Raw genomic sequence first — 26,181 nt, forward strand, 5'->3', positions numbered from 1 at the left:
TGTGTTTTACCAATATGCAGACAATAAAAACAGTTCATTACAATATTTTTCCAAACGCACGGCACACAAATCTGTAGCAGTACATAGTTTTTGTTTTTCGAAAGACAATCCGATTTTACAAGATTGTGCAGTGTGTTTCAAAGATTGGGGGCGTAATTTCAGGTATGCATTCCCCATGTGTAGCCAATGACCATAGTTCATTACAACGCGCGTCGAAGTTACAGTTTTCAGAATGGTGATATTCCCCAAACGCATTCCTTCGCACATGTAGATGCCGTGACAGAAAATATTGAACCGACAGTTCCTTTCGAGGCTACGTGTTTGATATTCGACATGAACTCAAGTTGGCAGAAGTGTACTTTCTGTAGGGTAAGGAAGACGAAATTTCTCCGCTTGCTCGTAGTCTGTACCTGGAGAGGACTCGCACCGAAGATGTCCAGACATCGTCGTCTGCGCGCTCGTGAGAAGTTTATATCTCCTGATTTCCAGAGGGGTCGACAAAGCTCTATAGTCCAAATAGTAGGTGAATAGATCGTGGATTTTGTGCATGCGACGCCTTCTGTTGGCACTTTGGTATTGCAAGTGAATACTACTCCAACGACGGTATGGAGATAGTTGCAGCAGCAACAATGGTATTCAGTATGTAGGGGGACTCTGGTTCTTGCAGCGGTATGCTACAAATTCCAACTTTCGTGCCTTAGTATTATTCACAGATGAAGCACAATTCAAACGAGATGACATTATAAATTTCGACAATCAACATATATATATATATATATATATATATATATATATATATATATATATATATATATATATGAAATCCCACAAGAAACTGTTTCATCTCATCACCAAGTGCGGTTCTCCCTCAAAATGTGGGCCGACGTCTACATCTATATAGATACTTCGCAAGCCACCGTACGGTGCGTGTCGGAGGGTACCCTGTACTACTACTAACCACTTCCTGTTACAGTCACAAAAAGAGTGAGGGAAAAACTATTGTCTATATGCCTCCACATGATCCCTAAATTCTCGTATCTTATCATCGCGGTCTTTACGAGCAATATATGTTGCTGGTGGTAGAATCCTTCGGTAGTCGACTTTAAATTCCGATTCTCTAAATTTTCTCGATAGAATTTCTCGAAAAGAACGTCACCTTCCCTCCACATATTTCCATTTGAATTCTCGAACCACCTCAGTAACACTTACGTGTTGTTTGAACCTACAGGTAACAAATTAAAAGCCCGCCTCTGAATTGCTTCAATTAGTGACTGGTTAGTGGGACCTCATACACCTGTAAACATACTTAAGGGGCAGTCTGTATAGGATGGGCTAAGGATGGATTTTTTGTGGACTCTAGGATAGTTAAGTTCGAAAGTGAGTACCGCAGAAATCTACAAAAATATTTCGAGGTTTATTCCATTCCAAAGGGGTACAGACAGCGTACCTAAGGTAGCCGCCATCCATCTGGAGGTGGGCGAAGTCCCAAATACGAGTAGAACACGGGGGACTAGAAGAGGGACTTGTTAGCGGGTCGGACGGCACCAGCCAAGGGAGCGAGGAGTCTATTCTGCAGCTATCCCAAGCAACACCCGAGCTAGAGGAGCCGAAATGGAGCTGGGTACCATTAGGATAGAGTCAATATATATCTTTTACTGTGTCAGTCATTAATATGCGCAGTAGCACGATCCATACTGATCTGTCACATTGAGCAATGAGTTCGCCAGCTGACCGTAGCAAACCCTTGTCGATAAGGTATAGTAGCGCTGACCAATTGTCTTGAGAGTGTACCTCCAAAGGTATCTCTCTTAAATATAAAAGAAAAGTCTAAGTTTATACTGAAATGATATTTCAGGCGCTCTGACGACTTAGAAGTAGGTGTGATGCTATCACAGTGGGAACTATTAAACAGCAAACTGCTACCGATCAAAGTAACGCCGCAGGTTTCACGAACAAGCGCTTCAACATAACAAATTAGAGTAACAGTCGACGGTACAGACACAGAATACAATCGGCTGTTGTCAACAGGGATAAGAGTAGCACTTGCAGCCTACGTCCTTTCTCATTTGTTGGGTGTATTCCAACCTCTGTCTTCCTTTACAGTTTTTACTCTCTACAGCTCCCTCTAGTACCATGGAAGTTTCATTTCAGCGCACACTCCGCTGCAGAGTGAAAATCTCATTCTGGATTACTCCCTGATGTCTTAACACAGGAAAATTTGGTAATTTGTGGTAAGCTCTTATAGGAACAAATTGCTGATTTCATCGGTCCCTACACTACTTAATCTAACTAACTTACGCTATGGACAACACGCACGCCCATGCCAGAGGGAGGACTCGACGGAGAAAGCCGCACGGAAGGATACAAGGTAGCTCAGACCACGCGGACCCCGCGCGGCTCTTAAGACAGGTCCTATCATCCTGCCCTTCTTCTTGTCAGTGTTTTCAATGTATTCCTTTCGTTTCCGACTCTGAACAGAACTTCCTCACTCCTTCCATTACTTTCATATTTCTTCAGATTACTCCAATACATATTCTGAACTCATTAGAATGTTCATTCCATTCAACAGACCGTATAATTCTTCTTCACTTTTACTGAAGATAGCAATGTCATCAGCGAATCTCAACATTGTCATCTAACCGCCTTGAATTTTAATCCTACTCTTGAACTTCCGTCATTGATTCTTCGACGTTCGGATTGAATAGCAGAGGCTACAGACTACATCCCTGTCTTACACCCTTCATTTTTTCATGCACTTCTTCCTTAGTTTTCCACTTTTATTGTTCCCTCTTGGTTCTTGTACACTGAAGCGCCAAAGAAACTTGTTCACCTGATTAATATCGTGTAGGGCCCCAGTGAGCACGCAGAATTGCCGCAACACGACGTGGCATGGACTCGACTAATGTCTGAAGTAGTACTGGAGGCAACTGACTCCATGAATCCTGGAAGGCTATCCTTAGATCCGTAAGAGTACCAGGGGTGGAAATCTCGCTGAACAGCACGTTGCAAGGCATCCCAGATATGCTCAACAAAGTTCATGTCTGGGGAGTTTGGTGGCCAGCGGAAGTGTTTCAGCTCAGAAGAGTGTTCCTGAAGCCAATATGTAGCAATTTTGGACGTGTGGAGTGTCGCATTGTCCTGCTGGAACTGCTCATGTCCGTCGGAATGCACAATGGACATGAGTGGACGCAGGTCATCAGACAGGATGTTTACGTACGCGTCACCTGTCACAGTCGTATCTAGACATATCGGGGGTCCCATATCACTCCAACTGCACACGCCCTACATCATCACAGAGCATCAACCAGCTTGAACAGTCCTCAGCTGATACGCAGGGCCCATGGATTCATAAGGATGTCTCCATACCCATACACATTCACCCACTCGATACAATTTGAAACGATACTCGTCCGGCCAGGCAGCATGTTTCCAGCCATCAACAATCCAATGTCGGTGTCGATGGGCCCAGGAGAAGCGTAAACTCGTATAGTCATCATGGGTATACGAATGGACCTTCGGCTCCGAAAGCCCATATCGATGATGTTTCCTTGAATGGTCACACGCTGACACTTGCTCATGGCCCAGCATCGAAATCTGCAGCAATTTACGGAAGAATTGCACTTCTGTCACGCTCAACGATTTGGTTCAGTCATAGTTGGTCTCGTTCTTGCAGGATCTTTTTCCGGCCGCAGCCATCTCGGAGATCTGATGATTCGCCGAATTCCTGATATTCACGGTTCAAAATGGTTCAAATGGCTCTAAGCACTATGGGACTTAACATCTGAGGTCATCAGTCCCCAAGAACTTAGAACTACTTAAACCTAACTAACCTAAGGACGTCACACACATCCATACCCGAGGCAGGATTCGAACCTGCGACCGTAACAGCAGCGCGGTTCCAGACTGAAGTGCCTAGAACCACTCGGCCACAACGGCCGGCTTATCACGTCATAAGACAATTCCTCCCCCTCATAGAGGCCCTCAGTGCACTCCTTCCATCTATACCCTCTATCCTCTGTATTTAACAGTGGAAATCCTACTGCACTCTAAATGTTACCGCACTTGCTTTTAATTTCTCCGAAGGTTGTTATAACTTTTCTGTATGCTGAGTCAGTCCTTTTGACAATCATTTCTTTTACGATTTTTTCAAATTTTCATGTAGCCGTTTCGCCTTAGCTTTCCTACACTTCCAGTTTATTTCATTCCTAAGTGATCTGTATGTCTGTATTCTTGAATCTCCCTGAACGTTTTTGTACTTCCTTCTTTCGTCGATCAACTGAATCATTTTTTCTGTCGCCCATGGTTTCTTCTCCGTTACTTTCTTTGTACCTATGTTTCTTTCTCCAACTTTCGTGATTGCTCTTTTTAGAGATGTCCATTTCTCTTGAAATGAACTGCCTACTGAACTATTCCTTATTGCAATGTCTATAGTCTTAGAGAACTTCATTTCTTAGTACTTCCATATCCCACATCTTTAGCACTGATTCTTCTTCACTAGTCTCACAAATTTTAGCCAACTTTTCGTCTCTACTAAATTGTGATCTGCGTCCGTATGTGCTCCTGGGAACGTCTACAATCCAATATCTAATATGGGAATCTTGCTCTTACCGTTATGTAATCTAACTGAAATCTTCCTGTGTCTCCCGGCCTTTTTCAAGTATACCACTTCCTCTTGTACTTGTTGGACAGACTATTCGCTATCACTACCTGAAAATATTTGCAGAATTCAATTAGTCTTTATCTACTTTTATTCCAAGTACCAATCCCGTATTCTTCCGTAACCCTTTATTCTGTTCCTTCCTCTACAACAGCATTCGAGTCCCCCATGTCTATTAGATTTTCATCTTCCTTTAGTACTGAATTACACGTTCAGTATCTTCTGCTCCCTCTATCTCTTCATTTTATGGTCGCGACGTCTGCATGTGTACCTGAACCATCATTGTCGATGTTGGTTTGCTGTCGATGAGAACAACTCGATCACTGAATTGTTCACAGTAACTCACTCTATGTCCTACCTTCCTATTCATAACGAATCCTACCTCCGCTACATCTTTTTCTGCTGCTGCGGATATTACCCTACACTCATCTGACCAAATATCCTTGTCTTCTTTCTACTTCTCTTCACTGACCTCCACTACATCTAGATTGAGCTTTCGCATTTCCCTTTTCAGATTTTTTAGTTGCCCTAGCACGCAGAAACTTCTGACATTCCACGCCCCGACTCGTAGAACGTTATCCTTTCGTTGGTTATTCAATCTTTTTCTCATGGTCACCCCGCCACTGGCAGTCCCCCCTCCCCCCCCCCCCCCCCGGAGATCCGAATGGGGGATTTAGTCCGGAATTTTTTGCCAAAGGAGAGGTCATCATGACACTTTTTCAATTACAGGCCACATGACCTGTGTCTTTAATGCAGTGGTTTCCATTGCCTTTTGAATCCTTCTGCTTACTGCCCCATGGGCAAGAGAGTGCCCTGAACCTACGTCCTCTCCTGCGCCGCCTTTGACAAGGCCGTAGATCTCATGCTGGAAGTTTCGGTCGCCAATGCTGATAATTTTTATTCAAAATTTAAGTATCGGCGATGTTCGAACCCGGGACCGAGGACATTTTGATTACTAACCAAGCACGCTACCCCTTGTCTTTGCTTGGGAACTCCACATTCCCTGTTAAACCATCAGTTTCGAGGCTCCATCCGCCTACGACGAAGTTAACCAATGACAGCTCATATCTGGCGTCTCCACTTACATAGAAATCGAACAGGACGTCATAGGGGTACCACTGTTTTCATCCCGCTTTGCAAGTCACCCATTCTGAAGACCGAATCCGACAACCTAAATCACCCTTGGAAAGATATTGTAACTTTAGGGTTTTGTAATGGTACGATTTATGTGTGACGAAAATTCCCGTTACGGACGTATGGTTGATCAAAGTTCCCTGTGAGATGCGGCGAGTTCTGCGCTTTGGACTCCACCAACTTTGGTGGAGCCTAGCACATCCTGTATCCTACGACCACTATGGAAGACAGGCTGCACTCCAACGCGGCGAAGGTGTTTGCCTATTCGGTCAGTAACGTTTTTCACATAGGGTAAGCGCACTGTTGGCTGCAGTTTGTCTGTTTCCTGCTTATCTTTGTTGCTTGTGTTCGTCTACAGGGCTTTGTTTATCGACTTATGGCTGTAGCCACTGGCTAGAAACGTTGTGCGTAACCAGTCTCTCCTAGAATTTATGGTGCTCCAAAGCCTGTTGCTTTCTCAAGTTACTAAGTACTCATAAGTATGTATTCTCGAGTATGTAATTTACTGTGTAATCACTCAAATTATTTAAATGAGTTTGTTTCTTTGAACTTACGTTCAAATTTTCAGTATCGAACTGCTTCTATGTTTCATATCGAAGAAATGGGCACTTATATTGACATTATATAACACAAAAAATTTATGGCAGTAAACAAACACTTCCAGATAAGACACATATTTACGTTTATATTAGTTCCTGCCCTTGTATCAATCTGTATTTTACTCGTATTTCCTCTTCGCTTCTGCCTACATCAATTATTTTGCTACCGGAACTGCAAAACTCATCTACTACTTTCACTGTCTCAGTTGCAAATCTATGTCCCTCAGCGTCACCTGATTTAATTCGACTTGTTTACATCATCCAAGTGCAGCTCTTTTCGAGGTTCTAACACAAAAAGCAAATATGATAATTTGAAACATGGTTTCACGGAACCGTGTTAACAATGTATACAGAGCAAGTAAGAAAAAATAGGCACGGAAAGAGGTCAACGGAAAACCTCAGCTATACGAATGGGCAGTTTATTAAGATACATGATTTGACATTCAGGTATAATTATTTTGTCAATGGAAGCAGCGACAGAAGCGAAAAATTGTAGGGTAACCAAGGATAAGAACTATATGAAACAAATTGTAAGAAACATTTAATATCCTTTGTGTACACCAACTGCAAGATTAACTCAAGACAATGATTGCTGCTGACTGGCATTAAACCAACAGAGTTACATCTTTACTGTATCTCATGAATGGAATACAGATTATTCCGAACAATAAAATCCTGTTCTTGGTAAGTTTTTATTTCTATTGATATTTCTTACTCTTTGGGCCTCTTCTTATATCTTTTTTTTCCTATTACAATTGGATTTGAGTCTATGAAACTTTTGTTCATAGGTCACATCATCTTCACGGTTTGGCTCGGGCTAATTAGATGTTATTCTAAGATATTAATTAGACACTAAAGGAAAATGTACGTATTCGCCGTACCTTTGATGTACAACTTGCGGTTGTAATACAAGTTTATGTACACGAGCTTCGAAAACTTATTACCACTAGCTCTGAAGTCCATAAGAAAATACATATGGCGTCAAAGTTTATACATTAATTTTAAAGCAGTGCGCGCATCGGACGGAAAGTACTGGATCATCCTCTCTATAGGTCATACTTGGCACTCAGTTATATGAGTGGATAGAGCTTAGATGCTTTTTTCAAGTCCTGCAGGGCTATCAGTGCCCTTACTACTAGCGTTATGTTTCAGTATCCAGCAACTGCAGCAATTTCCTTGTCTTTTAATAGGCGCACATTATGGATGCTACGACAAGTATAAGAGCCACAGAGCCAGTCTCGTGGCTGTGAATCCGTGAGTGAAAATGTGAGTAAACGTGTAAAAGTAAAGTCCTGACTCAATGAATTTCTGTGTTTCGCAGGTGTAATCTTAAACCTAAAAAAAGAGCCACGAAAGTTTCAAGCAAGAGAGTACAGGAAGTGAGTAGTAACATTTTGAGGAGCAGGTTGGAATACAAGTCATGGGCTATTCGGCCACAGAGGAAATGTTGCGGGTTGTAAGATGAGTTACGGGCTTTCCACAGAGCAGAACAAGCCGGCATGATAAGCAAGTTTCGAGCGCACCTTATCACCGCCGCTGTGGGCGCTCGCTGAGTGACCTTGACGCTGCGTTCACATAAAACCAGTAGCAGCCGACAAGTCCGCTACAGACGCAACTTGCCTCCACAGGCAGTAAGTGCTACGCTGACCACGCCTGGTAAGTAACGCATCAAATGTCATTCTGTACGCACCAAAGCTGTATGGCAGTGAAATAGCTGGTCTCTTCGCCTACAGCGTGTTGTAAAATCTGTCTCGAGGAAGAGGAATAATTCTGCACGTGTCGTAAGAGAAGTCACCGCAATATTCGCGTATCAGTAAAACTGCTGGAATACTCAGAATTTTTTTTCGATATTACCGTTTCACTCACTTAATATTACTAAGCATTTGTCTTTCTAAAGTAACCAAATATGGAAACAACATCAATGATAGTTGTTTACATTTGATACCAGCTACCTGGAGTAGTGAGTACCTTGCAACTCTGCTCCACATATCATCTTTCGGTATTTGGCGGAGCGTACTTTTTGTACCACTATAATTTCTGCTTGGTTCTGCTTGTTCGAGAAGGGTGCCCGGGAAAACGACCGTGGAAAAGAACGGCCTAGTGCATTAAGCCACATCAAACATTCAGTTTTGGTCTGTCCCTTATCTGCTGCATCGCAATATCTGTACGTTCTCCGGACCCCGTATATGCACATTGTGCCTGTTTACATTCCCGGAGATGTGAAAAGTCGCTTTCATTGTCTGCATAGATTCCTTCCAGCATTTTCCTAGCAAGCTCAGAACTTCTAGACCTATCATCTGGCTGCAAGCTTTCAGGAGTTGGCACCTTGTATCCACGTAAATGCAACCGTTTGTGTAAAATCTTCATCACTGCGCTCTGAGGTATGGCTGTTTCTCCGGAAACACGACGCCTCGATTTTCTTGGATTGCGTTAAAAAGCTGTACGCACGGTATCAACAGTGTCGTCACTCACACCAATTCAGCCGGCACTTGCTTTGTCACTTAGTCTGCCGGTCTCTCTAATCTTCTCGTACCATCTTTTCATGCTCTTCACATCTGACAGAGCTTGACCACAGGCACTTCAGAACAGTCGCTGCACTATTAGAGGCGACCGTGTTTCATGAAACCAGAAGACACGTTGGGCTCTCTCCTTAAAAAAATGGTTCAAGTGGCTCTGAGCACTATGGGACTTAACAATTGAGGTCATCAGTCCCTTAGAACTTAGAACTATTTACACCTAACTAACCTAAGGACATCTCACACATCCATGCCCGAGGCAAGATTCGAACCTGCGACCGTAGCGGTCGCACGGCTCCAGACTGTAGAGCCTAGAACCGCTCGGCCGCTCCGGCTCCCTCCTACATAGAGGCCATTGCCACAGCATAACTCCTGAATTATGTTACCTACAACAAATAGAAAAAAATGAATCAGATGCTGTCAGAGCACATGCAGAACAGCATCCATGAGCTAAGCTACCATTTGCAGAAAAACCGGAAATATGTGTGGAAGTGTATTCGTAAAATAGCTTTATGCATTGCGCTACCATTTGCAACGAGCCACATAGCTGTATGTAGCATATTTCCTTAGAAACAAATATAGGTAACCAAAGAAAAACTTTATGCTCATTCTGTATATATTCTGACATGCTAGGACGTACGTTCACGGATATTTAACAGTATACCACTCTTCGCACCTGATAAGGAGACGCGATACTCAAGAACAAACAGAAAGAGGACTAATATACTGATCAGCCAGAACATTATGACCATCTACTTGATAGCCGGTATTTCCACATTTGACACGGATAAAAGCGGCGACGAGTCGTGGCATGGAAGCAGAGGGGCCTTGGTAGGTCGGTCGAGGGAGCTGGCAACATTTCTGCACGCACAAGTCACCTAATTCCCGTAAATTCCGCGGAGGGGGCAGTAAGCTCTATCGCCACGTTCAACCACTTCCCAGATGTCTTAGATCGCGTTCGGATCAGGCGCGTTGAGTGGCCAGCGCATCAATTGGAATTCGCCGTTACGTTCCTCGAACCACTCCATCACGCTCCTGGCCTTGTGACATGGGGCATTTTGTTATTGAAGAATGTCACTATCGGCAGGCAACTTGATCGTCATAAAGGGGTATACGTGGTCTGCAACCACTGTACGACACTTCTTGGTGGTCATCGTGCCTTGTAAGAGCTCCGCCGGCCGAGGTGGTCGAACAGTTCTAGGCGCTACAGTCTGGAACCGCGCGACCGCTACGGTCGCAGGTTCGAATCCTGCCTCGGGCATGGATGTGTGTGCTGTCCTTAGGTTGGTTAGGTTTAAGTATTTCTACGTTCTAGGGGACTGATGACCTTAGAAGTTAAGTCCCATAGTACTCAGAGCTATTTTTGTAAGAGCTCCTCCGGACCCATGGATGGCCAAGCGAATGTTCCCCAAAACATAATGGAGCCGCCGCCAGTTTGTCTCCGTCTGGCAGTATAGGCGTCAAGGGGCTGTTCCCTTGGAAGACGACAGATTCGCGCCCTCCCACCGACATGAAGAAGGAGGTCTCGGTATTCATCGGACCGTGCAGTGGTCTGGCACTGTGCGAGCGTTCAGTGCCGATGATCATATGCACATTTCAGTAGTAGTTGAAGATGTCGTGGTGTTAACATTGACAAATGCATGGGTCGTCGTCTGAGGAAGCCCGTTGTTAGGAGTGTTAAGTGCGTTGCGTGTCCTGACACACTTATAACCTGACCAGCATTAAAGTCTGATGTTAGTTCCACCACACTTCGCCGCCTGTCCTGTTCTACAAGTCTGCACAGCCCACGACCTGCGACGTCTGTAATGAGGGTTGCCGCAGAATCCCACGAAGTAAGGATGTACACTCCTGGAAATGGAAAAAAGAACACATTGACACCGTTGTGTCAGACCCACCATACTTGCTCCGGACACTGCGAGAGGGCTGTACAAGCAATGATCACACGCACGGCACAGCGGACACACCGGGAACCGCGGTGTTGGCCGTCGAATGGCGCTAGCTGCGCAGCATTTGTGCACCGCCGCCGTCAGTGTCAGCCAGTTTGCCGTGGCATACGGAGCTCCATCGCAGTCTTTAACACTGGTAGCATGCCGCGACAGCGTGGACGTGAACCGTATGTGCAGTTGACGGACTTTGAGCGAGGGCGTATAGTGGGCATGTGGGAGGCCGGGTGGACGTACCGCCGAATTGCTCAACACGTGGGGCGTGAGGTCTCCACAGTACATCGATGTTGTCGCCAGTGGTCGGCGGAAGGTTGCACGTGCCCGTCGACCTGGGACCGGACCGCAGCGACGCACGGATGCACGCCAAGACCGTAGGATCCTACGCAGTGCCGTAGGGGACCGCACCGCCACTTCCCAGCAAATTAGGGACACTGTTGCTCCTGAGGTATAGGCGAGGACCATTCGCAACCGTCTCCATGAAGCTAGGCTACGGTCCCGCACACCGTTAGGCCGTCTTCCGCTCACCCCCCAACATCGTGCAGCCCGCCTCCAGTGGTGTCGCGACAGGCGTGAATGGAGGGACGAATGGAGACGTGTCGTCTTCAGCGATGAGAGTCGCTTCTGCCTTGGTGCCAATGATGGTCGTATGCGTGTTTGGCGCCGTGCAGGTGAACGCCACAATCAGGACTGCATACGATCGAGGCGCACAGGGCCAACACCCGGCATCATGGTGTGGGGAGCGATCTCCTACACTGGCCGTACACCACTGGTGATCGTCGAGGGGACACTGAATAGTGCACGGTACATCCAAACCGTCATCGAACCCATCGTTCTACCATTCCTAGACCGGCAAGGGAACTTGCTGTTCCAACAGGACAATGCACGTCCGCATGTATCCCGTGCCACCCAACGTGCTCTAGAAGGTGTAAGTCAACTGCCCTGGCCAGCAAGATCTCCGGATCTGTCCCCCATTGAGCATGTTTGGGACTGGATGAAGCGTCGTCTCACGCGGTCTGCACGTCCAGCACGAACGCTGGTCCAACTGAGGCGCCAGGTGGAAATGGCATGGCAAGCCGTTCCACAGGACTACATCCAGCACCTCTACGATCGTCTCCATGGGAGAATAGCAGCCTGCATTGCTGCGAAAGGTGGATATACACTGTACTAGTGCCGACATTGTGCATGCTCTGTTGCCTGTGTCTATGTGCCTGTGGTTCTGTCAGTGTGATCATGTGATGTATCTGACCCCAGGAATGTGTCAATAAAGTTCCCCTTCCTGGGATAATGAATTCACGGTGTTCTTATTTCAATTTCCAGGAGTGTAGTTGCACCTTGGTTTCGTCACGTGTTGAAGACTCCTACCACAGTACTCCTCGAACACCCCAAAAGTTGTGCAGTTTCCGAAATGTTCGTATCCAGGCTCCGGCCATCACAATCTGCCCTCGGTCAAACTCAGACAGATCGCGCCCTTTGCCCAGTTTTCACAAGGACAGCACCCTCCCTGATGCTACGTGAGCCGTGCGCGTGTCTGAGGCAGTCATTCCTCGCCAGGTGACGCTGCTGTCTCATGGGTGGACATATATGGATAGTAGATGTTATGGTTGATCACTGTATGCTAAGGCTTTCCCGGGTAATTTTGTGATAGTCTTAACACGTACTTTTCCTAGAACTGGTTTTATGTCACCGTTCCACTTTGATCTGCACGCTTACTCCTAGATACTGTATGTTGTTACTATCTAACAATAATTGGTTTTTCGGCCTATAAATGCTCTTGGTGTACGCACTACACTACTAGAATATCTTTTTCTATTGTACTGTGTGCGTGGCGGGCCCCAGCTTTGGTGCATTGTCTTGAGTGACGTTCTGTTGATTGTCTGTGCGCTTTGCCAAATACTATGAAGAGCCAAAATATTATAACTTCCTGCTTAATAGCGTGTTGGTTCATCAATAACGCAGCGATGCTGTGGGACATCAATTCAACAAGTTCTTGACAGATTTATTGAAACTTTTGTTGTTGTGGTCTTCAGTCCAGAGACTGGTTTGATGCAGCTCTCCATGCTACTCTATCCTGTGCAAGCTTCTTCATTTTCAAGTAACTGGTGGACCCTACATCCTTCTGAATCTGCTTAGTGTATTCATCTCTTTGTCTCCCTCTACGATTTTTACCCTCCACGCTGCCCTCCAATACTAAATTGCTGATCCCTTGATGCCTCAGAACATGTCCTACAACCGATCTCTTCTTCCAGACAAGTTGTGCCACAAATTCCTATTCTCCCCAATTCTATTTATTACATCCTCATTAGTTACGTGATCTACCCATCTAATCTATCTAATCTTCAGCATTCTTCTGTAGCACCACATTTCGAAAGCTTCTATTCTCTTCTTGTCCAAACTAGTTATCGTCCATGTTTCGCTTCCATACATGGCTACACTCCATACAAATACTTTCAGAAATGACTTCCTGACACTTAAATCTACACTCGATGTTAACAAATTTCTCTCCTTCAGAAACGCTTTCCTCGCCTTTACCAATATGCATTTTATATCCTCTCTACTTCGACCATCATCAGTTATTTTGCTCCCCAGATAGCAAAAGTCCTTTACTACTTTAAGTGTCTCATTTCCTAATCTAATTCCCTCAGCATCACCCGACTTAATTCGACAACATTCCATTATCCTCTTTTTTTCTTTTGTTGATGTTCATCTTACATCCTCCTTTTAAGACATTGTCCATTCCGTTCAACTGCTCTTCCAAGTACTTTGCTGTCTCTGACAGAATTAAATGTCATCGGCAAACCTCAGTTTTTATTTCTTCTCCATGGATTTTAATTCCTAATTTTCTTTTGTTTCCTTCACTGCTTGCTCAATATACAGATTGAATAGCATCTGGGATTGGCAAAAACCCTGTCTCACTCCCTTCCCAACCACTGTTTCCCTTTCATGTCCCTCGACTCTTATAACTGCCATCTGGTTGCTGTACAAATTGTAAATAACTTTTCGCTCCCTGTATTTTACATTTGCCACCTTAAGAATTTGAAAGAGAGTATCCAAATCAAGACTGTCAAAAGTTTCTCCAAGTCTACAAATGCTAGAAACATAGGTTTGCCTTTTTTTAACCTATCCTCTAAGATAACTCGTAGGGTCAGTATCGCCTCACGTGTTCCAACATTTCTACGGAATCCAAACTGATCTTCCCCCAGGTCGGCTTCTACCAGTTTTTCCATTCGTCTGTAAAGAATTCTTGTCAGTATTTTGCAGCCGTGACTTATTAAACTGATAGTTTGGTAATTTTCACATCTGTCAACACCTGCTTTCTTTGGAATTGGAATAGTGTCTACTCCCGGGGCCATGTTTTGATTTAGATCTTTCAGTGCTCTGTCAAAATCTTCACGCAGTATCGTATCTCCCATTTCATCTTCACCTACGTCCTCTCCATTTCCATAATATCGTCCTCAAGTACATCGCCCTTATATAGACCCTCTATATACTACTTCCACCTTTCTTCTTTCCCTTCTTTGTTTAGAAATGGTTTTCCATCTCAGCTCTTGATATTCATACAAGTGGTTCTCTTTTCTCCAAAGGTCTCTCTAATTGTTCTGTGGGCAGTATCGCTAGTGATATATGCCTCTACATCCTTACATTTATCCTCTAGCCATCCCCGCTTAGCCATTTTGCACTTCCTGTGCCTGCTTCAGTGACTGTATTTTTATATTTTCTCCTTTCATCAATTAAATTCAATATCCCTTCAGTTACCCAAGGTTTTCTGCTTGCCCTCGTCTTTTACCTACTTGATCCTCCGCTCCCTTCACTATTTCATCTCTCAAATCTACCCATTCTTTTCTAATGTATATCTTTCCCCCATTTTTTCAATCGTTTCCTAATACTCTCTCTGAAACTCTCTACTGCCTCTGGTTCTTTCAGTTTATCCAGTTCCCATCTCCTTAAATTCCCACCTTCTTGTAGTGTCTTCAGTTTTGAATCTACAGTTCATAACCAACAGATTGTGGTCAGGTCCACATCTGCCCTTGGAAATATCTTACAGTTTAAAACCTGGTTCCTAAATCTCTATCTTACCATTATTTAATGTATCCGAAGCCTTCCAGTGTCTGTAGGCCTCTTCCACGTATACAACGTTCTTTCATGATTCTTAATCCAAGTGTTACCTATGATTAAATTATGCCCTGAGCAAAATTCTACCAAGAGGCTTCCTCTGTCATTTCTTACTCCCATTGCATATTCACCTACTACTTTTCCTTCTCTTCCTTTTCCTACTATCGAATTCCACTCCCCCATGACTATTAAATTTTCGTCTCCCTTCGCTATCTGAATAATTTATTTTATCTCATCATACATTTCTTCAATATCTTCGTCGTCTGCGGAGCTAGTTCGCATATAAACTTGTACTACTGTGGTAGGCGTCGGCTTTGGGTCTATCTTGGCTACAATAACGCGTTTCTTGAAATATGTGGCACTAAATATCTGCGCACACCATTGGCGACCCCTGACGCATTCCATTGGCGGTGCCAAAAAAAAAAAAAGAAAAAAAACTTAGTTGGGGAGCATCGAACGTAATATGGCATTTCGTCAATATTTCATATATTTCATAAGATATTATTTCAAACAAAACGTATAATGAAACAGAAATAAATACTTATTACAACAGAACCCTTCTTATGCACAGTGAGAGTTTGATATATTCCTGGAGAACATGATAGCAAGCCTTTGTATAAGAGAGAGAGAGGTTGCTTTAGCTATCTTTTTCCCATGGCTGCGTGAGATATAATACGTAACGCTGACTCCGAAAATCTCTCTTGTACACATATATGCACACGTGTGCATACATATCAACAGCACAGTTCTTCACTGCTCACGGGGTATATGCGATCACTTTTTACGTGGCAGACGTAAGCATGGGGTGTTTTGATGTATGGTTGCTTAAGATACCGGTGGAGATCGGACCTGAACTACCACGTTAACGGCACTGTCAGTCTCAGCCAACAGTTGCGCTCTACCCGTTACCGAATAATTTATGTGCTCAGCTTTGCTTTGAGTTGTGCTTGCTGGTTGTTCCCTTTTCTTATTTTGAACTGAGTGCAGAGAGCAATCTTGTTCTGTCACAGGGTTCGAATACGACTCTCACAAAACCAGAATACATATCTCCATTATTACATCGGCTCTGCCTTTCCGGGAGCACAGAACACGGACGTAGGCTGCCAGCCCTGTGAGAGGGAGGGGGAGGCGTGACGTGTCCTCCCACTGCGCTCTTCTCCCATCGACTGCTAGAGCATGTATAAATGATTCGAACTTGTAATCTGGATATTGCGAAACAAATTTAATCAAATTATGACATTTAAAACTAAAGGCACTGTACTCACCAAAAACAGCAACTCCATGTGTGGTGTCACCGCCAGACACCACACTTGCTAGGTGGTAGCTTAAATCGGCCGCGGTCCATTAGTACATGTTGGACCCGCGTGTCGCCACTGTCAGTACTTGCAGACCTAGCGCCACCACATGGCAGGTCTAGAAAGACGGACTAGCACTCGCCCCAGTTGTACGGACGACATTGCTAGCGACTAGACGTACGAAGCCTTCCTCTCATTTGCCGAGAGACAGTTAGAATAGCCTTCAGCTAAGTCCATAGCTACGACCTAGCAAGGCGCAGTTAACCATATCTGGAGAGAGTCTTACTTGTATCCACCATAAACGATGTATACCAAAAAGGATGGATTAAAGTTAAGTATTCCCAAAGCAACGTACTTTTCTTATTAGCATTCATTGAGCATCCTGTTTCAGACTTCACGATATTCTGGGTGAGCTTATAGCGTGCCTATTCGGCCCCTTCAAAATAACACTGTGTCGGCACTTCTGTCGACACATAACACCATGACTCTGGGATGACAGCTTCAAAATATTTAGTAGAAACGGTATTGGAAATCCATTCCTTGCCAAATAAATCTGTCACTCTCAAACTGAAATCTTCAATTTTACACTCAAAGGACTTTTCACAGGATAGCATCCCTAAGGCACTAAGTCGTTCTTCTTTCACGGTGTTTCGTAGGAACGTTTTAATTCTCTTGAGCATCGTAAAGCATCGCTCAGTTTCTAAGGTCGAGATAGGCGTCATTGTTAGCAGTTTCAAAACTTTTAACAGTCTCGTCGAATGTGTCACAAAGTTCATCCTCTAGAATCAGCGAAAGAAACGGAACTCTGCCAGAAACTGCTCTCAACGCAATCTAACGCAGAAGACAGGAAGGTCACCCTTCTAATTTATTTTTTCCAGAAATTTATATGTGTCTGTAATTTCAACGTATTTGTGTGGAAAATTTGTGATTTATTTGTCAAACTGATTTACATCAAATAAGTTGGCTGCAATGGGGTATCCACTGAACTGAAAACGTAATTTTGTTTCAGAAAGGAAGGCTACGAGCATTTCCAAAGCATCTCCTTTTTTATGTCCATCATAATTCCTTGGCTTCTTGGCAGGCATCTTTCCGTCATTTTCCAAACTAATGTCGTTAAGGATTGAGTCAATGTCATCTCTGATGTTTTGCATTACCACTTCAAAGTTCTGGATGTCTTCTTCTGAAGCTGATTACAAAGTACGTCTGCATGAGGAATTATCTTATAGAAAATGAATTCGTTACCTTGCAGTCTTTTTTGTATGAACCAACTTTTTCAATGATAGAAGATAGTTTTATGCTCTCACTTCTTTCAGTGACTTCCTTGACAGCAACAGGATCTTTCCTGAATGAGATTTTCACTCTGCAGCGGAGTGTGCACTGATATGAAACTTCCTGGCAGATTAAAATTGTGTGCCGGACCGAGACTCGAACTTGGGACCTTTGCCTTTCGGGGGCAAGTGCTCTACCACCCTTTTCTTTTTTTTTAGTCGTTTTCGTTCGTTGTATCTGCTCGGTGCGGACGTCACATGACATCCGTTTCAATTCGTCGTTGATCCATTAACTCAGTTTTTTATTACAGAAGGCAACTAACCCTCTGACCGAACACGCTGAGTTACCGTGCCGGCAATGAGCTAATCAATCACGACTCAAGCCCCGTCCTTACAGCTTCGCTTCTGCCAGTACCTCGTCTCCTACCTTCCAAACTTTACAGAAGCTCTCCTTCGCAGGGGGTACTGGCAGAAGTAAAGCTGTGAGGAGGGGGCATCAGTCGTGCTTGGGTAGCTCAGTTGGCAGTGCACTTGCCCACGAAAGGCAAAGGTCCCGAGTTCGTATCTCGGTCCGGCATACCGTTTGAATCTGCCAGGAAGTTTCAGGATCTTTCCTCTTTTCAAAAAATATCTTTTACCACTCCAGAATGGTAATTCCATCTCGTGACACACACACGGAGTAGGCTTATTTTAATAATGCTGTGCAACACTTTTGATCTTTGTGGAGAGTAAAAAAAGGAAGAAGAAATACTTGAAAGGTGGGCAAAATAGATGAGGGCTTTGCGATTAACAGAGGCTGCCATAGATATAACAAGGTTCAACTGATGCACATAACAATGGATGTACTTTTCAATTAGGTATTTGTCTTTCATCAGTTTCTGAACCCGATTCGACTTGCCACTCGTAACGTTTGCACCGTCGTAACTCTGAGCTATTATTTTGTCTCGGTCATCGCCAATTAATGGTTCAATTTCTTTCAAAATACTCTCAGCTATAGTATCAAAATTCTGACTTCCTGGATTAACAAAGTTCCAAAATCTTTCAACAGGTTTCCCTCAACAATGTAACGCAATTGAAATTCGTAAGTCACATCTGCGGTTTCATCCACGATTATTGCAACATAATCGACACGTTTTATCTCTTTACGAACATCATCATGGTACACTTCCAACATGCATTGCAGTAGTTCGTTCTGAACAGTCTTAGAAATGCCTTTGAACACAGATGCTTGACTAAGATGAACGTGAAGATCTTTATCCTGTTCCGCACTGAAGTGAATTATCTCACGGGAAACCCCCTTATTTTGAGAGACATCAGATTCATCGTGGCACCTGAGAGCCAGTTCCAAAGCACCACAGAACTGAATACAGTTTACAGTTAAGTTCAATATATATCTATTCTTTCCTACACGTCTGCTGTGGCTGTCAGTTGTTTGTCTATATTGGGAATCTAATTTCTGCTGAATGTTCATTTTGGCTAGAAATAAAAGACTAAGCACATTATTCATGTGTCGCTTTGACATTTCATGTACTTTTATTTTAGACTATATATGCCCAAAATCAGTTATTTTGGTCTTACCGCAATGAACGTCTCCCCCAAATAACACGCAAGGAAAACAAAAAACAACGTTGCTTTCTTCACAGCCACAAATCCAGGTGTTCTTTGGTAAACTTCTGGATTGAACTTACGGCGTCGATTTTTTGTTTGCTGTCCGCCTGCGTGTCTGGATGGTAACGTGCTGGCCTCCTATGCAGGCGGGCCCGGGATCGTTTCCCGGCTGGGTTGGAGATTTTCTCCGCTCGGGGACTGGGTGTTGTGTTGTCCTCATCGTCGTTTCATCCTCACCACCGGCGTGCAAGTCGCCCAATGTGGCGTCGACCGAAGCATGTAAACAGTAATCTGCCGCTGCAGTTTAATGCATAAGTGCCTAGTGATGGGCTAACGAACAAGAGTGTCTGCAGACTATGTTGCTTTATGACATATGGATATGTGTGCTCGAATATGTAACAGCGTCACGAATATATTTAATCGTAATGCCAACGACAGATGAATTTGTCAGCTCATTTTAAGTTGACATGGCTTAAAGCCACAAAAATGTAAGTAACATGCTTTCGCAATTGCCTTTTTTCATTCTGTGTAATCGGACGAATATCAAGATACACAACAATTTTGTTAAATAATTTATAAACCTGTTACACATCAATTGCAATAGTGGACTTGTTGCTGAAGCAACAGGATTTCGGTTTTTCCAACGCCAATTTAAGCTGACTTTTAAAGCCGCTCAAAATAAGCGGTTCTGAAATAACCGATTTTTGGCTTTTTGTTCATATTATATACTGTAATAAAAGTAGAAATCGAACGAAGTTAAAAATTTTGATACTCTCAGTTTCGAAATCCATAGAATCAAAAATTTAAATTAATTAGGCAAATAAAAGAAAATTTCGTCCCTCCACCGTTCGATTTTCTCGAAAAGTGGTAAGTTGTTAAATACTATACAAAAAGCACCAGTATTCTCCTATTGATTCCAATCTTTGAAATTCTGCTCAAAAATCATGGTGTAATCGATAATCATAGCACTATTTTGGCATTACGAATAGTCAGTGCTAACGGGTTGAAAACTGAGGTTGAAGAACATGTTTTTCGTGTTAATTTGTCCTTTTTCAAGGGCTGCAAGCAGATAAAGGCATATTCTGTAGGCACTGGCAGCAGGTCAGTTACTTCCTATATTTGTTGTGTACTATAAATAAATTGCGATAAATATTTTAATTTACATAATGTTACCTTACTTTTGTTCCTCCTTTATTATTTTATAAACACGATAGGTATATCTTTAATCTTCTAAAGCAAATGAAGCGTTGTACTTCATTGCTACATCACTTTCTAAAAATATTTCAAGGCTAGAGATGGTGCCATTCTGCGATACAATTGACTTCCGGCGTCGGCAGCGAGGTTCCTTCACAAAATAAACCTTAACATGAGCAGAAAATAAAGCATCTGTCAATGTTGAAACTTTCTTGATCATCAATATTAACATACTTCGTTCCCTTTTCGTTAGCTTCTGTGTTCGACCTATTCTTTCGCTATTAATTAAAGCGTCTCTTTCTCTAAATCGCGATATTGCGGACTGCACAGCTGTCAGATTTCTTCCATCAGCATCACATATTTATGAAAATGATTTTCATATTGGTAATAACTATTTGCTTTTCTCTACAATCCTTTCTGGTAAGCTATAGGATTGGTAAGTAGGGCACATGGACTACAGGAATAGACTGTTGACCCCATTTAGTTTCACCACATTAATTAAAACAGAGCATTGGTAACATTAAAATGATTAATTAGCATTTGCTAATTGCGCTGTCCTTCACCAATTACTCAATTGTATAAAAGGAATGAGAATAATCCAAAAATTTTTGAAAGAAAAACAGCTTTATGGCTACAACTTAAAAAAAAAAAGATTGCTTTACACAAATGTAACTTTAACATAAGTGCAGATCTGAGCTCACTAGCTGTGAAATTAAGTCAATTATCAGGCCTTGTGAATATGAAAATTAACAATTTGTAAAAGCTATTATGTCTCAAAAGTACTCAAATAGCAAAATCTCATAAATATGTGAATTACCTATCATGGAAAAGCTTCGGCAATATGATGTTATGATAGCCTGAAAGACCTACACAGCAAACAGCACATTCTCGACGTTTGGCGTTCACGACGGCCGCGCGTCTGAATTCCGTGTTGGAGAGCTCAAGTGACGACAACAGGCAGGAGGGCCTACGCACACCAATAGCGGCTTCTAGAACACACGAAGCCAGTATTAATACACAGTTCACTGAAATGTTAAAACCGACCGCCAAGCACTGGGTAGCGCGAAATGCAGGAAGAGATGTTAAACGTTACAGTGTGACAACCACAATTACAATTAAAGCAACAGTTCATTAAACAATCTCAAATGACGTGAAAATTCACTAGATAAATTTATAAACCAAAACTAGCTCAAGGTGATAATGACTAGCCAACCTGCACACAAGCTTAAATACCAAAGCAACGTTTGACAGCGCAAAATTGTTATTATAATTGCAAAATGGTTCAAATGGCTCTGAGCACTATGGGACTTAACATCTAAGGTCATCAGTCCCCTACAACTTAGAACTACTTAAATGTAACTAACCTAAGGGCATCACAAACATCCATGCCCGAGGCAGGATTCGAACCTGCGACCGTAGCGGTCGCGCGTTTCTAGACTGAAGCGCTTAGAACCGCTCGGCCACATCGGCCGGCTTATAATTGCAAAGAAGGAAGAAGTTTACAATTCCAATTTAAATTAGCGGCTTAAGTTTTATACAGAGACTAAACTTCGATTCATAAAACTGACCACTTAATATATTAAGAATAACAATAAAAAAATAAATCGCCGAATATAGGTCACACTTGTAATTCAAGATAAATGCAACGGAACCAAGGGACAGTACAGTCACATGGACTTGCAATACCTACTATCTTGGACCCACCCCCAAGCGGTTTACGGACTAACTAGCGAAAATCAAAGTGGCTACAAGGAGCAATCACATTCAAAAGTTCCACCACAAAATAGCTCACCCTTTAAAATTAGTCCAGGAGCTCGCAGTTAACATGCACGCCAGGGTAAACTCCCGCGCTCTCCTCAGGATTCGAGATAGACACGACTCTTACACAGACTGTATGTCGACAGGTGACTGCTTCCACACTCCAGCTCCGCCCGCCCCCAGACCCAGGCGCCGTAATGTCAACACGGTGCGTCCTCGCAGTACACCAAGTGGCGACTGACTACTTGCGACGCTCCGTGCGCTGTCTGCCCTCTGTCACTCCCGCCAAACGAGTCTCCGTCACTGTCCGCTGCCGAGTCTCAACCCGCGAGCCGTGGCCATCCTAAATAGAGGGCGCTAGCCAACCAGGACGCCGCAAAGCGCGTAACTTCGACAGAGAAACTATCGTGTCAAGAGCAAGGGCAGGAAGTCACGGCTCACTTTGCGCCCCTTTGAGGCCCATTTTGCTGTTGCACGACATTCACCGCGTATCAGAACCAACATTCACGACGTGCTACTTGGCGCTGAAGGCATTTCGTGCTGCAAGCGGTTCGTTATTCGTTTCTATGTTTGCATTTCTGGCATTTGTAAATCTGCAATCTTTGTGATAACTTCACATGTGGCAAATTCTTTTTGGTGTGTGTGTGTGTGTGTGTGTGTGTGTGTGTGTGTGTGTGTGTGTGTGGTGCTTTGCACAGTATGGTGACGTACAAATTACCTAAGCGCTGGATATACCGGGCTATTACAAATGATTGAAGCGATTTCATAGCTCTACAATAACTTTATTATTTGAGATATTTTCACAATGCTTTGCACACACATACAAAAACTCAAAAAGTTTTTTTAGGCATTCACAAATGTTCGATATGTGCCCCTTTAGTGATTCGGCAGACATCAAGCCGATAATCAAGTTCCTCCCACATTCGGCGCAGCATGTCCCCATCAATGAGTTCGAAAGCATCGTTGATGCGAGCTCGCAGTTCTGGCACCTTTCTTGGTAGAGGAGGTTTAAACACTGAATTTTTCACATAACCCCACAGAAAGAAATCGCATGGGGTTAAGTCGGGAGAGCGTGGAGGCCATGATATGAATTGCTGATCATGATCTCCACCACGACCGATCCATCGGTTTTCCAATCTCCTGTTTAAGAAATGCCGAACATCATGATGGAAGTGCGGTGGAGCACCATCCTGGTGAAAGATGAAGTCGGCGCTGTCGGTCTCCAGTTGTGGCATGAGCCACGCGTGATACTTGCCCGCACGCGTTCAACCGTTTCTTCGCACACTGCAGGCCGACCCGTTGATTTTCCCTTACAGAGGCATCCAGAAGCTTTAAACTGCACTTACCATCGCCGAATGGAGTTAGCAGTTGGTGGATCTTTGTTGAACTTCGTCCTGAAGTGTCGTTGCACTGTTATGACTGACTGATGTGAGTGCATTTCAAGCACGACATATGCTTTCTCAGTTTCTGTCGCCATTTTGTCTCACTGCGCTCTCGAGCGCTCTGGCGGCAGAAACCTGAAGTGCGGCTTCAGCCGAACAAAACTTTATGAGCTTTCCTACGTATCTGTAGTGTGTCGTGACCATATGTCAATGAATGAAGCTACAGTGAATTTATGAAATCGCTTCAATCATTTGTAATAGCCCTGTATTTTGGAATATTCGAAAGATACAATCCTGCAACTTCGCAACAAAATCGCGCGGAATTTTCGACGGCAACAACACGCCAAAAATACTTCGCCACAGTGGAAGAATAAAAATCGAAAACGGACGATAATGTAAAGTGTATCTTGAAAATCATGTGAACAGCCGTCTGATGATGAACTTGCCAGTTCGAAACCAGTAACGGTGCTCTTTACCTAAATCAATAGCAGTATTAATAATGGCTGGTTGCTCGCCTTCTTCATTGTAAGAATTAACCTAACATTAATTGTACACAGCCACGGTCTCACCATGTCAGTTTTAGACAAAATAGCACTTCTAGTACTGTATGAGTACTTCTTTCCCAGTCTGCGAAGCCAACTGGTACAGAAACTTTGCCGGCCGGTGTGGCCGAGCGGTTCTAGGCTCTAACAGTCTGGAGCCGCGTGACCGCTACGGTCGCAGGTTCATATCCTCCCTCGGGCATGGATGTGTGTGTTCTCCTTAGGTTAGTTAGGTTTAAGTAGTTCTAAGTTCTAGGGGACTGATGACCTCAGAAGTTAAGTCCCATAGTGCTCAGAGCAATTTGAACCATTTTTGAACAGAATCTTTATTTACGTTTTGCAGAAGGCTAATTTGGTTACCCCTTTTATATACAGATGAAGGAGGAAAATGCATAACGGTAGTTTACGAAATAACATCTCTGGTTGTGATCTTTAGTTCTACTCACTAAGTTATTCTACATTAACAACAGTGTATGAATACGTTTTGCAATGACTGTATATTGCAGGACACCAACGATAAACACGATGAAGGGAACGGCGAGGCAGCATCTCGGCGACTAACTGATATCACATCTGTGTGGTTATTTACGTGGCAACGCTTTACTTCGATTACGTAACTCAAAGTCACTCGAGTCAGAGATGCTTATCTCGGACGGTAGAAGTTTTCGAGTGCGCGTATCGAGCGACAGCGTGGTGCAACTGCTTACACAATCTGCTGAGCAACCAGAGGGGGCCTAGGAGACAGGTACTGTGTTCAGGATCCAAAGGATTAAATCGGTTCTCGGCTCTTATTTCTTAAAAATTTCTAGAAAAGAAAAAAGTAAAATAAAATAAAAATACATAAAAGTAAAATAAAACAAAAAATAAGGCTTCAGAAAATTGTTGCTCAAGCAAAAGAAAAAAAGAGAATCCCCTTACTTTGCAAACGGTAAACATATTTTATACAGGGTATTTCTGACCTTTTCTGTGCTCTTTTGTAAATAAGTTCTTAATAAACTTCACATTTCAAGAGGTAGCCATCCCATCTTCAGGCATAAAAACGCAGTAGTAAGCAACTGTATTCACGTCTGGTGTTCAATGCATGCCAGCCATCATATACAATAAACCATGCTGACTTTGTCCACCTAACATTCTAAAAAAATTACTGTTTTTTCAGTTTTCATAAGTGAAAAATATACATATAGGAAATAGGAAGCAGAAAAAATGTTTTCCTTATTAAAACGTGATAAATGTGTTTGAATGTCATCAATTATCCTTCAGAATTACTGTTTCCTTCATTAACCGTTCCTTAACTCGCCAGAGTTACTTACGCCGAGGGGAAAAACGTCATGAGATACCTTCTAATATCGTATCCGACCCACTTTTGCCCGGTGTAGGGAAGCAACTCGACTTCGCATGGACTCACCAAGTCTTTGGAAGCCCCAGCAGAAACAATAAGTTATGCCACCTCTATAGCCGTCCATAACTGCGAAAGTTTTGCCATGGCAGGATTTTGTGCACGAAATGGTCTCTCGAATGTCCCATGTCGGGCGATGTGGGTGGCCAAATCAATCTCTCGAACTGTCCAGAATGTTCTTCAAACAAGACGCGAACAATTGTGGCGCAGTGACATGGCGCATTGTCATCCATGAAGTTCCATCGTTGTTTGGGAATATGAAGTCTATGAATGGCTACAAATGGTTTCAAAGTAATCAGTGAAAAACCCTTCCATGTCATGATCATCAACCCCAAGTTTTACAAATATAGCTGATTCTGTACTTCAACCACTTCGGAAAGCAAACTTTGACACGATAAGAAATTTGTATTTATAGAAGCAAATCATTTCACAAATCGTTTACTATCAAAAACAGTCTTGATCACAATTTATTTATTACGGTAACCGGTTTCGACCACTACTGTGGTCATCTTCAGACCAATGAGTAAGAACCCCCATCTGCTAGAGAATCATTGAGTACTGATTCTCCAGCAGAAGGAGGTTCTTACTCATTGGTCCGAAGATGAAAACGGTAGTGGTCAAAACCGGTCACCGTAATAAATAAATTGTGATAAAGACTGTTTTTGATAGTAAATATTGATCACTGTTCACTCCCATAATGTATTCAAAAGTAATTTCACAAATCGGTTTTCGGATGGCGAAATCAGGAAATAGGCTTGTGGTTTTCCACGTATGCCGGC

At 43.3% G+C, this 26,181-nt stretch overlaps 1 protein-coding gene across 1 annotated transcript in view; it reads left to right on the forward strand.

The window, feature by feature from the left end:
• Positions 1 to 7,971: 7,971 nt before the first annotated feature.
• Positions 7,972 to 26,181, forward strand: part of LOC126144520 (glutathione S-transferase 1-1-like) — a 38,161-nt gene continuing 19,951 nt past the window's right edge. Inside the window, exon 1 of the mRNA XM_049915496.1 lies at positions 7,972 to 8,046. The gene's annotated coding sequence lies outside the window, so the exon portion shown is untranslated. The remainder of the gene's footprint in view (positions 8,047 to 26,181) is intronic.

Source organism: Schistocerca cancellata, chromosome 2 (genome assembly GCF_023864275.1).
Source record: "Schistocerca cancellata isolate TAMUIC-IGC-003103 chromosome 2, iqSchCanc2.1, whole genome shotgun sequence".
Taxonomy (NCBI): domain Eukaryota; kingdom Metazoa; phylum Arthropoda; class Insecta; order Orthoptera; family Acrididae; genus Schistocerca; species Schistocerca cancellata.